Raw genomic sequence first — 13,345 nt, forward strand, 5'->3', positions numbered from 1 at the left:
GTGGTGGTCGGACCCTGGTCTATTCCTTAGCTCAAATAGGGCTAATGGAAGGCAATATAACCAACTCTTCTTTGTTGTTTGCTGTATCTTTGCAAATGCCTCCGTTAATAGGCCGTTCAAGCGTTCACATTTACCATTGGCCTGTGGGTGGTATGCACATGCAAATTTATGCTTGATGTTCAGCAAGGATGTAATGTGCTGGAACATTTCGTTTGCGAAATGTGGGCCATTGTCGGACCTTAATACCTCACACACTCCACACCTAGGGAAGACCTCCCTCACTAGGAATTTAGCTGCTCTAAATGCATCTGGGTGTGAACAGGGCCCTGCTTCAATCCACCTCGAGAATGGGCATACTACTACAATCATATACCTATTTCCTTGACATAGGTTGATCATATCAACGTAGTCAATATGGAGATGTCGGAACAGTCCCTCTGGCCGGGGTATAGTACCTCTTATCACCTTCAGAGTGTGGCCGGCCGTAAACTGTTGGCATGTGAGACAGTTGCTGATAAAAGTTGACACATGAGAATTTAACTCGGGGCAGAACCTGTCTTCCCTAATTCGTGCTGCAATTACTTCCTTACCTGTGTGGGCTGGGTAATGTAGTTGGCTCAGGGCGGTGTTCAAAAGTGCCAATGGTATTACAACCTTTCCAGTGTAACCCTGGCGCCATAGTGCGTCGGTTGGTGACATTGTGCATCCTCTTTTTACCCATATTTCTTTTTCGGCCATTGGTGCAGCCGCTTGTAGCTCCATAATCTGTGTGGCTGGGAGATGGGTGTACCCTTCTCTTATCAACATCTCCTTAGCCATTCCCCTCCCTCTCCCTCTCTGTGACTCTGGGGGGTTCCATATCTCACCAAAGTATGCAGCATACTTCGCATGTGCGTCTGCTGCTGCATTCCCTTTTGAGATGTGGTCTTCACCATTGGTGTGTGCGGTGCATTTTAATAAAGCTAATTCTTGGGGGTCATGTATTACTTCAATTAGTTCAGCCAATAGGAGGGCATGTTGTACTGGAGTGCCATCAGCTCTCCTAAACCCTCTTCTTCTCCATTTCGACAGCCCTGAGTGGACAGTGGATGTAACATACGCGCTGTCGGAGTATATGGTCACTCGTTTGTCAAAGCTTTCCTTCAACGCCAAGATCAGTGCAACTAATTCCGCTGCTTGAGCGGAGTAATGCTGTGGTAATTGTACACATTTCATGGCCACACACACCGGTACCTCCATCATTTTTACCACTGCTGCCCCAGTCCTCGATGACCCATCAATGAACAGGAGCTCACACACCCTCTAGTGCGTTTTCTTCAACCTTTCTAGTACATGAGTACATTTCAGTTATTTGCGTACAATCGTGGGCATAATCTCCCTCCTCAATTACTTCTGCTAGGAACCTTGCAGGGTTAACCGTGCTACATCTAACAATTGATAGTTCAGCTCTGGATAAGATGATCTCATATCCTGATGCCCTTTGCGTGGTTAGGGTGGACTTAGGTTTATTCAATATGGCAAATAGTGCATGTCCCACAAACAGTGTAGTTGGGCACCCCATGGTTATTGCTGATGCTTTCTCTACCGCAAAAGCAGCTGCGGCGAGACCTTGTTCGCAAGGGAAATGACCTAGCATCACAGGATCTAAGTGGCCACTGTAGAATGCTACTGGCTTGTAGCCCATGCTTGTTTTTTGGGCCAACACTGCTTTCATTACTGCTGAGTCGCAATGTGAAAATATGAAAAATTGTCGCTCATAGTCTGGGGATGCCAGTACCGGAGCAGTTGATATCGCATCTTTCAACTCATCAAAAGCCTCTTTCATTTCCATTGTCCACCTCAGCTTTTTCTCCCCTTTATTAGCTTCCTTTAACGCCTCAAGCAGGGGTCCTATGTATGAACTGTAATCAAATACCCATGCTCTACAGTAGTTGCACAGTCCCAGGAACTGCTGCAGTTCCCTCACTGTTTGTGGCACTGGTGTGTTTGAAATGGCCTGTGCTCTTTGTGGTGCAATCTTTCTTCCATGTTGGGATATGAGCTGACCAATGTAAAGTACCTGTTCTTGACAGTACTGTAGCTTTTCCATGTCTACCTTGTAACCTTTCTCAGCCAATATTGTCAACATCTTTAATGAGTCCTCTCTGCATGTTCTTTCGTTTGTACTGCAAATTATTATATCATCGACATACTGCAGCACTGTGCTTTCCACTTCAATGTTACCCAAATCCATCTGTATCACTCTGTTGAAAATTGAGGGTGATTCGCAATACCCTTGTGGCAATCTGGTGTGTTTCCACTTTGTGTTTCTGTAAGTGAAGCTTGTCAGATCTTGTGAGTCTGGGTGCAATGGTATTGAGAAGAATGCATTTTTAAGGTCGATCACTGTAAATCGTGATGCTTCTGCTGGAATGCCACACCATATTGTGGCCGGGTTTGCTGCTATGGGATACTCTGCTTCTACTATGTTGTTCAAGGGTCTGAGATCCTGTATGAAGCGCCAAGAACCCCCTTTAGCCTTGCGCACTGGGTATACAGCCGTGTTACATGGTGATTCTGAGGGGACCAATATGCCATTATTTATAAGGGCCGTTATGGTTTCATATATGCCCTCATCTGCCTCTTTTGATAGTGGGTACTGTTTCACTCTGGGGAGTATTGCATCTTTTTTCAATTTTATCCTTACTCCCCCTATACTTTTTATGCACCCCACGTCATAGGGGCTAGTAGTCCACAGTGATGTGGGTACCTTTGTCATATCCTCCTTAAAGAAGGGGACTGGGGTGCATGCGGGTGCCTCAAGCGCCATTGCAATTTTCTGTGCTACTTGTTTGTATGCCACTCTTAGCCATATTTCCACACTCATCATAAACACCATTTCACCTTCCTCCTTTTCATCTGAGAACAGCTCCTCATCTGACACTTGGGTGAGTCTACATCCTTCCGCTAGTGCTATCACTGCCCTCCATGCCCTTCCTTCTCTGTCTTGGGCATGTACAGCAATGTAATCAGCTGTTGCTATAATGCTCTCAATGTCCACTGGAACCACCTTTCCTTCTGGCTCATTGACTGGTGTTTCTGGTCTGAACAGATAGGCTGCTGGCCTCCTCCACATTTTTCCCTCTATCCCTGGCATCCATGCAAATGCCATGTCTGTCCCGTACTGGAAGAGCTCGCCATCTACTGGCTCCGCCCTAATCACTGTTTGTCCGCAGTATGCTTGCATAATCTGTCGTGCCGTGAGCATGTTAATCCCTGGAGTGGAGCAAATTATGCCGTCCTCAGTAAATGAGATCGTCATGTTCAATCTGTTCATTATGTCTCTCCCCAGTATATTTACTGGTGATGCACTATAATATAGAAGTGGGACTGACAGGTCATAATCTCCTATAGATAAGGGAATGTTATCAGTAAAAGGAACCAACCCTTTAGCCCCAGAGAATCCTTGGGTGTTCATGGCTTCGCCTGACATCTTAAAATTACCTTCCCTTATGCAAGACCGGGTCGCCCCGGTGTCAACAAGGAATGATAACCTTTTGTCACCTATCGTTACTTCTATGCGTGGTGCCTCCGCACTATTATGTGTTACTGACAGGATGGGACACACTAAGGCCGTCTGTGGGCTGTCCTATTGAGGGTACAACGATTGACCATTTCCTGTGTAAGGGTTGTGTCCCAGGACCGTCACCCTACCCAGTTGTGTTTGTTGCACTTGGGGTTGTTGTGTTATCGCTACCTGTTGTTGTGGCAGTGAATGTGTCTGTGGCTGTTGTTGTGTTATTAGTTGTTGCTGTTCATTTCCCTGTTGCAACGTCTGCTGTTGCTGTATGCCCTGTTGTTCCTGTGTGGGCCTTGGTTGTCCCTGTTCACTCCATGACGGTGTTCCTGGTCTTACTCTACACGTGCGTGACATGTGCCCTAATAATCCACAACTCCAACACACCGGTGGTTCCCTACTCTGCCATGGAAAGCTTCCTGTGTCGTCCTGGTATACTGGTTGCCCTGTGGGATAGGAACTTCTTAGTCCTCCTACCTGCTGTTGGGTTTTATATCCGTATCCTCTCCCTCTCATAATTCCTTCTCTCCCCCTGTTGTAATTATAATACCCAGCTCCTGGCATTGGGTATCCTCCTCCCATGTTGGTCGTGTATGGTTGTAGTGGCGGCACCTGTTGTGTTATAGTCTGTGAAGGTGGTATTTGGGAGGGATCTTGTGCAGCCACTACTTGTGTGGGGCTTTGGGTCATTGTTGTAGGCGTAGTTATTAGTGCCCCTTCCATTGTGTATTTAGTAAGCTTTTTCTGTACTAGTTTAGCCTCTTCCGTTTTCCTGTCCTCTTCCTTTTGTTTCATTTTTCCTTGCCATGTCCTGCAATGATGCACTATAGTCAGTTGTATTTCTGGCCATGCTTTTGCTTCCATTCCCACTGCTTTCTTCAGTTGTTTCTGAACTCCTTCCGGGAGCCCTTGTACTAGTATATGATAAAATATTGCGGGTGTTTTGTCCCATTGTTCTCTAGTTTCCATGCGCCACTTCTCTTGGATTTCCTGGATATAATCAACAGGATTTTCGTTCTCACGCATCTTGCGGGAGGTAATTGCTCCTATGTCTGATGTGTCTGGGTACTGTACCCTCAGTGCCTGCCATAGTGCATGTCTGCAGTTTGCAAATGGTGCCCCATCATGCAATGTGTTTGTTATTGTTACCCCAGGGAATCCTGCTCTCTTCCAAATGTCATCCGCTGAATCCCCTAATATCGATATTAGAAGGCCCTTCACATCTCCTACTGCCAGTTTCTGTCCTGCGGTGTGTTTTTCCATTTCATATATCCACTTACCCGCACCTCCACTTAATGATGGGAGCCTGCATTTTATATTTTCTTTGTCTGTATGCTTCCAAGGGACATACTGTGGCCTAACCCCTCCCCTCTCCAGAAGTAGCATTAGGTTATGTCTCGTTTTACCCTTTGTGTTCCATAAAATCGAGTCCTCACACCCTTCTTCTTCCTCCCTTTCTTCTACATCATCAATTTCATCCGTATTTCCCCTGCTCGTAACTCTTTCTTCTCCATCTTTTCCCCTTCTTCCATCATTTCCTGTATTTAGTGTGGGCATGTGTATTCGCCTTTCCTGCCTGCATCTAGGGAGGTCCCTAAGCCGACATGCATAGGGTGTTAGTGCGTCTGTGAAGGGTGCAAGTTTTATTGTGCGTAACTAGCGTGAGGTGGTTGAGCATGTAGGGTGCGATGGGAGAGGGCGTGATGGGGACGGTGCGGCCTCATGTGTCTGTCTTTCCGCTATTCCTTGCTCATCCTCCTCACTTCTCTCCAGCTCATCCTTTCTCCTACGGATCCATGGTGAGTCTGTGTTGGTCCGGGTGATGTATAGTTTATCTAGGCTTTCCCTTTCACTGTTTCTTCCTTCCTTCTCCACTCCTTCTTCTTCCTCACTACAAAAGTCAGTCATAAACGGCACCCCCCCACTCAGTCTTTTTCCCCTTTATTGTTACTGTTTGTAAGTCTACTAGGTCCAGTTCTCCTTTTTCTCCTTTATCAACCGCTCCCCTTTGCGCTGATGTTGTTGCTACTTCTGTGTCTTTATATACATCCCCCCATACTTCTCTCTCTCTTCTCCTATCTTCTCTTTCTCCTTCATTTCTCTCCTCCATCTCCCTACCATTTTCCTCCCTTTTCCTTTTTAATTCCTCCATTACTTCACTACTCATCTGTTCCAATATTCTTTCATCGTCTCTCTTCCTTTCCCATTTCACCCTTTCCCTTTCCAATAGGCTCTCTATCACCCTCCCTTCTTTGTATTTCTTAGTCGTTTCTGATAGTAGTCTCCTCTTCCACATTGCCATTTCTTTTTCTTTCTCTTCTTCTTCCCTTTTCTTTTCTCGCAGCACTGCTCTTGATACCCTTTCGGCTGCTGCTTTTACCCTTTCAGCTTCTCTCCTTTGCTCCTCAGTTCGTTCCCTTATTTTTTCCAATTCGTTCTTACCTTCTTTCCTTTTCCTCGCTCTCTCTCTTTCCTCCCTCTCGAGCTGTTTGATTAATTCATTCTGCTCATCCCTTAGTTCTGCTAGTCGTTCCTCCAAAATCTCTTCCTTTTGCCGTAACAGCTCTTCCCCTCTCATTCCACTCTCCCTGGTATTATCCTCGTCTGTTTTCCTTACTACCTCCTTCTCTTCCCCTGTTAATGAACCTCGTAATTTTAATAGTATCTGTGCAGCTACCCACTCATCATTTCCTATTTCCACAGTTTGTTCTTCCCCAGTCCTCCCCTCCCCTACTGGCATCTTCCTATGAGCCACATATGGTGGAGGGCTGAATGCCGGGTTCGAGTACCCCTCAGCCGCCCTTAACTGACCTCTTTCTATTTCTCCCAACTCCCTTAAAGGGTACAACCCCCCTCCCTCTGTTTTCACTCCCTTGGCTAGGGGTATATCGTTGCTCAGTTCCTCTTTTATTTCATTTGATGTATTATTCTTTTCTCCTCCCTCTTGTCCGTTCCCCGTGTTCTTTGGGTCTTCACTCCCCTTTTTCCCATCCTCTCCTTCCTCCTTAATCTCTTTTTCTTCCGGTATTTCCCCCACAGTGAACATTCCATTTGGTCCTGGTCGGGACACTTGGAACATCCTCCATAAGTTAAACACCTCCACATGGTTTGCCAACTTCTTCCCTTTGTATGTATTATCCAGATGGTTTAGTAGTGAATGTTGGGCATATGGATCGAAGCTACCATTAGGCGGCCACGGTGTTATCATTTTGTTGTCCGTCCCCTGGGTCCATTCTATGCTATACTTAATCAGTTTCTCCCTATGGGGTGACAGTGTTGTACATATGTGTTGTAGTGGGGTAGTGAGGGTGTTCCCCCACCCTCCCGATCCTGTCCCGTATGACATAGTAGCGCTCCACTTGTTACCCTTCCCCTATTTGGTAGCGGTTATCTCACTAGCAGTTTACAATATGCAGCCTTATATCGTTACCTGGCCCCGTAAATTTGGGGACTTGCGATAGTCCGCTAAGGGAAATTATAAAAATATAGTATTTACATTTGTATATTTTCTTCAGTCTTTCTTCCTTTACGCGATACCCTTACGGCCCCCTGCGGCCGAGGCGCACGTAGCCCCCTGCGGCTGCGTACCCCTTATGACGCTCTTATACAGTCGTCCTATTTTCACTTGCTCCTCCTCCTTCTTTTACACTTGCCGTGGCCGGCGTTCTCCGTGCGCAGCCACGTCCCCCGTTTCACCTTTCCCCGATCAACTCATTACCGTTTATCTCCGTTTCCACTCCCTTACCACGGTTCTCTTCCCCACCACTCTCAGAAAGAAAGATGTCTTGTGCTCGAGATATCCTATGGAAGCCCTACTGGTGACGTCACTGATCTCTTCGAGCTACTGGTAAGTTCTTCATATATTCTTTAAGTTCAAAATACACTTGCAATCTACCCCCGTTAACCTCACAGCTGTCTTCCTATCACTCCTGGAACAAGGTAATCAATAATATAATCGGACTGCGCACGCTGCGTCGCCTCGCGTGTGATACGCCCCTCGACAGGAGGGCTTAACCAGCCAATTATCTTCCGTATTAGGCAACTAACTAGCTACCGCCTACAGGGAAACGTCATCTACCTATCGAGTTTCTTGCTCGAACAATAGGGATCCTCATCTACTCATTGATCAATAAATGCCAAATCGTAGGAAACCACACACACACACACACCCTTACACATAGTCGCGACCTAGGCCAATCAGTGTCTACGAGCGGCTGCACGTGATGTTTTCGTGCTCCGCCCTCCCCCCTTCGCGTAACGTAGCCGACTGCTCTCACACTCGTTCGGCTACCATTCATTCCTTTGCCAACACTAAATTGTCAAACCTTCGCCGCGCACCTGTGCAACACCTCCCACCTCCCGTATTTAATTCCTCCCCCCTCCCTCACAATTTCACATTGCTTGTTGTGCGTGGTATGCTCACCAAGTTCTCTTGATGCGGGGCCGCTCGACTGCGTGCACCCCTCCAAGCGGCTCGCCACCTCCCCTCGTCTGGACCACGTCTGGACACTCGCCAACCGCGGGCGGGATACTTCTCAACCGGCTCCCGAGGGCCAATATCCGGATTGCGCTGTCCGGTCTTCTCGCAGCTCCGCGATGGTCCTGTAGTCCTCAGAAGGGGGCAACGGCAGATGGGGCCGCGCCGCCGGGCCTCCTCGCAACGCGATTACCTGGAAAAAGTAAAAATAAAAAAGCAGATCTTAAACAGATCTCAGCAGTGCCTCCAACTTGTCGGGGGGGAAATTCTGCCGGGGTCAGCCGGACCGTCCGTAGACCTCCGGGCAGGGAGGCCCCAACTCCTCCCGTATATCCCAAAAGAGATAAAGTATGAGACACACGCAAGAAGCAAGGTGACTCTGCTGTTTATTAGACAAACGGCAGGGATGGGTCAAGGAGCGTACGCGTCCGTCCTGACACACACACAATCGTGGAGCTCGCAGGCCCTTTTTACCTTAGTATGACGCACTACTTGCATCACTTGGAAAGTTTTAGCAAAAACCTATCTCCACTCTGGATTGGTTACTCGAGTGGTAGGGTTAGTATAGCGCACTTATAGAGAACGGTGTTATTGGCTGAGAGTTAGTCAGGTGGTATACCTCGGCTGTCCCTTCAATTTGATACATGAAAATTGTTACATGAAGACCTCTGAGGATTGGTTAATGTGAATGGCGTCAGTGATAAGAACCCCAAGTTCTAATTGGTCTGCTCGCGAGCCTCCCAGTCTGGGACTATCGCTGTTCCCAGCTCGCGGTGCACCTGTCATTTGCAACAATGTTTTAATATGGGTAGGTGTAAACAATGTGAGGATTTATTCATATGTTGGGAGGTCGAATACTCCCACTGCTGCAGATGTCCAAATGAGTCTTTTAATTGTATCTGCCTGTGTCTCGAAACGTGGGATTCAGGCGTCTTCTTCCTCCTGGGCTTGGCATCTTGTCAGGTTTGGCTTTGTCACGTGAGGTGGGACCGTGTTTGAGGCAAAATTCAACACAATTAATATTGTTTTTCCTAATGTGTGCCTGGTTTATCTTGCAGGTGCGACCTTGGCGTTGGCTTGCAGCTTGTGCGATTGCAACATGGTGCCCTTGGCGGTGTGCTTTCGCCGGGCTCATTTTGCAGGGTCAGCAACCCAGTTCTTGCTCATTCAATGTTCATGGAAGCTTTTGCCTGCGGCCTACTTGGGCCTGGTGCATAGGTGGGACCGTTTGATGCAGAGCACTTTAGGTTACGGTATCATATTGCCTTGTCCTCAGTATCGTGTCCCTGTTATATTCTTCATTATGGTACATGGCTTTTTTGAAGAAGCGTGAGCAAGCCTTTTTTATATACGTTCATGATGCGTCTTGCGTTTCTGCATTTTGAAAGCCTATGTGGAAAATAATAAAGATGTACGTCCGTGAGTATGTCTGTCGCCTACGTCATAGCACTGAGTATATTCTTCGTGTAGATTGGTGCGGGAGTGTCCGGTGTGTATATTTGCACAGGTGTGCTGACCATTGGCTAAGTCGTCATGGCATCTCTAACGACGTGTAGGTTTAGTCGAGTTGGTCCGTGCCGCAGGTGTCGGCATGGACAGGGCGGGCTGTTGGGCAGGTAGATGGGCACATCCATATGTTCCTGTACCAGGGTATTTGGTCGTCCGGTAGATAGGCAAACTCCTCTCGTGGCGGGTGTCTGGGCCGTGATCCTCTAGGCCAAGCGCGAGAGGGGAAGGGCGGGAGCCTGTTCTTCCATTCTCCCACTTCAATGCCTTGCTATATGGGTCTGTCTGCTTACCCAGGGAACATTGCATGTTGTGTGAATTGTGACACATTGGTGTTCCATTTGCCACGCACCCACCGGCGGCTGACTTACTGCATTGACTGTGTATGACCCATCACAAGGGTAATGCTATATATGGGTACGAAGCATCTACACCAGATTGTCTTTTTGTAGAGGAGTTTGTTTCTATGGGGCATGTTTGGTGGTGTGTTTTTGTGTAATTGGCACGTACAGGTTGTTGACTGTGGCTCTCTTTGCAGCATTGCAGTGCTCCTGTAACCGGACCTGAGAGTGCACAGGCAGGAGGCCAGCACTCAAAACCAGAGCTAAGTGTCTTGTTGTTTTTCTTTCAAACTGCTCTGCATAGGCTTGCTGGGGGGTGCACTAATGCATGGATGAATGTGTAATTCAATTTGGTATGTTTTTTTCCCCTAATCACCCGGAATCCTATCCAATTTTGAACCCTGTACCCTCTACCCGGTGTTCCTGCTTCCCGTACCTATCCAAGCAACGTTCCCTAACCCTTTTTCCCCGCTGGGGTGGTGGATGCCTGTGTAAGCCCCAAACTTGCAGGCGCCAAAACCCTAGAGGGGGTGGTTGGTTCGTGCCACTCCTAAGCCTGGACTACAGAAGGCCATGACAATGATGTCCAAGTTTGTTTGGATTGTGTATGTGTTCATGCAGGTAGTACATTTTCGTGCATTCACTACTTGACATTTGTGATGTCATCTTTGATGTCGTGGGTGTTACTCTTAGCAGTGCACGGTGGTGGTGCGAGTTATGGTTGCTGAGCTTACCATAACTGGTGAATTTCAAGGGTTTTTCGGTTTTACTTGGAACCATAACGTCCCTTTAACAAAGTATTTTCACTGAATTTCATAGGTTTTTAGTAGCGCAACTTAACCATAACGTCCCTTTAACAAAGTTTTTTCACTGAATTTCATAGGTTTTTAGTAGTGCAACTTAACAATAATGACTTTGACTTTATATACATATCATATGGAACTGACTGTCTTCTACTGTACATGATGTCCGCAAACTCATTTAATGTTCGCGGACATGTTCAAAGAACAGTACCACTACATAAAAACTCTGGGGGGGTATGTTTGATTGTTACATCATAACATAGGAACATTTAACAAATTCAAAAAGAAGCACACAAACACATTATATGTACTAATACATAAGAAATGTAACCCATATATACAACAGACTAACCAATCATTTAAATGCACTATGTTCTAAAATGGAATATACCACAAGAAAATAAATTGGTTCCAACATAATTACCTCACAAACACGACAGAACTGAGAACAAGAGCAGACCCACTGAGTACATAGGACATATCTTACCTGAAATAGTAAGTGTACTTAATTTTATTCATATATCTATAAACTTTCTGTATTAGATAAAAAAATATATTATCTTTTTTTTTTCTCTCACAGAAATGTCTAGGACTCTGGAATGGCTAGAGGAGCATTTCCCACATGAAGAAATGTCACAAGATAGTGAAACTAATGGTAAACACTTTATAATATAAACCATTTAATTATTATTATTTTGTATACATTTAACATATATATATTTTTTTTTTACAGAGCATACCAAAATAGAAAATACTTCAGAAAAACCTGTTATGGATAACACTTTTCACAGTATAGAAGAAAAAATTGATTTATTGTTGACTAATGTTAATAATTTGAAAACTTTTGTGGAAGATCATTTTAAACCAAAAACCTCGTACAATTGCCCCACGTCTACTTGTCCCTCCTCACCATATCCCAGTCAATTATCCCCAAACCCTCTCCATAACCCAAAACGTTTTGATGAGACTTCCATCCCTACTTCACCTAATAACAATCATGTTGAAACCCCTAATTCTCCTGTTTTAGTTTCTGTTTCTGCCTTACCTTCTCTGTCATAAATTATTAATATATGTTAAATACATTTTAATTTTTATATTGTGTTGTAAATAGTTTTTTTTAAAAAAATAAAGTGTCCTAAAGAACACTATATCTGTCCGTAGTGTTCGCTATCAAGTTTAAACTCTTCTAAGAACACAATTGGTGTCCTGAAATGTTCGTACGTAAATGAAAATGGAGGTGTCCTGAAGAACACTATACCTGTTCGTAGTGTTTGCTAGCAAGTTCAAACTGTTCTAAGAACACACGCGGTGTCCTGAATTGTTCGTAATTAAACGAAAATGGAGGTGTCTTAAAGAACACTATACCTGTCCGTACTGTTCGCTAGCAAGTTGAAAATGCTCTAAGAACACAATTGGTGTCCTGAAATGTTCGTACATAAACGAAATTGAACATGTCCTGAAGAACACTATGTCTGTCCGTACTGTTCGCTAGCAAGTTTAAACTGTTCTAAGAACAAACGCAGTGTCCTGAAATGTTCGTTTCATGTTCGACGCAATTTTAATTAGTTCAGGACACGAACAGTGTCTGTAGAACATCAACGCGCATGCGCTAGCCAATCTCCGTGCATTTGGTGTCCTGTGGACATGCGCTTCCTTCGCGGACTTGTTCCCGAACGGATCATATGACCGCGCCCACGCTGATCGCGTGTTCTGAATGCGGACACTGTTCGGGTCCCTGAACAAATCAAAAGTACATTTTCAATTAATCCATAATATTTTTAAATAAAATTTCACCATGGCACAAGTCCCACATAGTAATCGTGATTTTCTACATACCTTTTGAAACTTTTCAAACTTTTTTTTGTGTTCGATCTGTCCACGGACAGCGCACATGTTCGCGGACCACGCACAAGCACCCCTATAAAATACCACACCCTAGAGTTCATTCTTATTGTGTTTCTGGCTTTTCTACAAAGCACAGTGAATTGTACTGCCAACTGCAGATTTCCATTGCATCTTTGATGGCATCCCTGGCTGCTGAACTGCCACCTGGTGCTGCACCTGCTTCAGCACCACCCCCACCCCCTCCACCACCACCACCTCCCCAAGGGCCTGAAGAGGGGAACAGGAGTGAGGATGTGGAGGAGGAAGAAGAGGATGATGAGAATGAGGTAGAGGAAAACCCTACTACCCGCACTAGGCGTGAGTCTTGGGTGTGGCGGTTATTTACCATTCATGGGAATGTTCCTAAGGCTCGTGCGAACCGTGTTACCTGCAATGAGTGCAAAATAATACTCAGTCACGGGAAGCACGGTAAGTACAGCTTTGGGACCACTACTATGAAGCGACTCCTGAGGTCATTTCACTCTGTGGCTATTCGCAGGGTTGTACCTTGCGAAGAACGTAGCAGGTTGATTTCCTCTACTTCATCCTCTGTTTCTGATCCTGTCACCACAAGGACCACCTCTGTGGGACAGCACTTCCTCAAGCTGCCTCACAGGCCATACAGAATGCTGATGACCCTTACCTTTCGAGGGTCACAGTTGTATGTATGTACTGTGACACAGTACTCTGCAGGGGGAGCTACGTCGTAGTGCTTTTGAGACTATTGTCTCAGAGCACGAGAAGATCTGCTCACTACCCAAATAAAACGCACTCTACA

This window comes from Ambystoma mexicanum, chromosome 3q (assembly GCF_040938575.1).
Source record: "Ambystoma mexicanum isolate Mex_15411 chromosome 3q, UKY_AmexF1_1, whole genome shotgun sequence".
NCBI lineage: Eukaryota > Metazoa > Chordata > Amphibia > Caudata > Ambystomatidae > Ambystoma > Ambystoma mexicanum.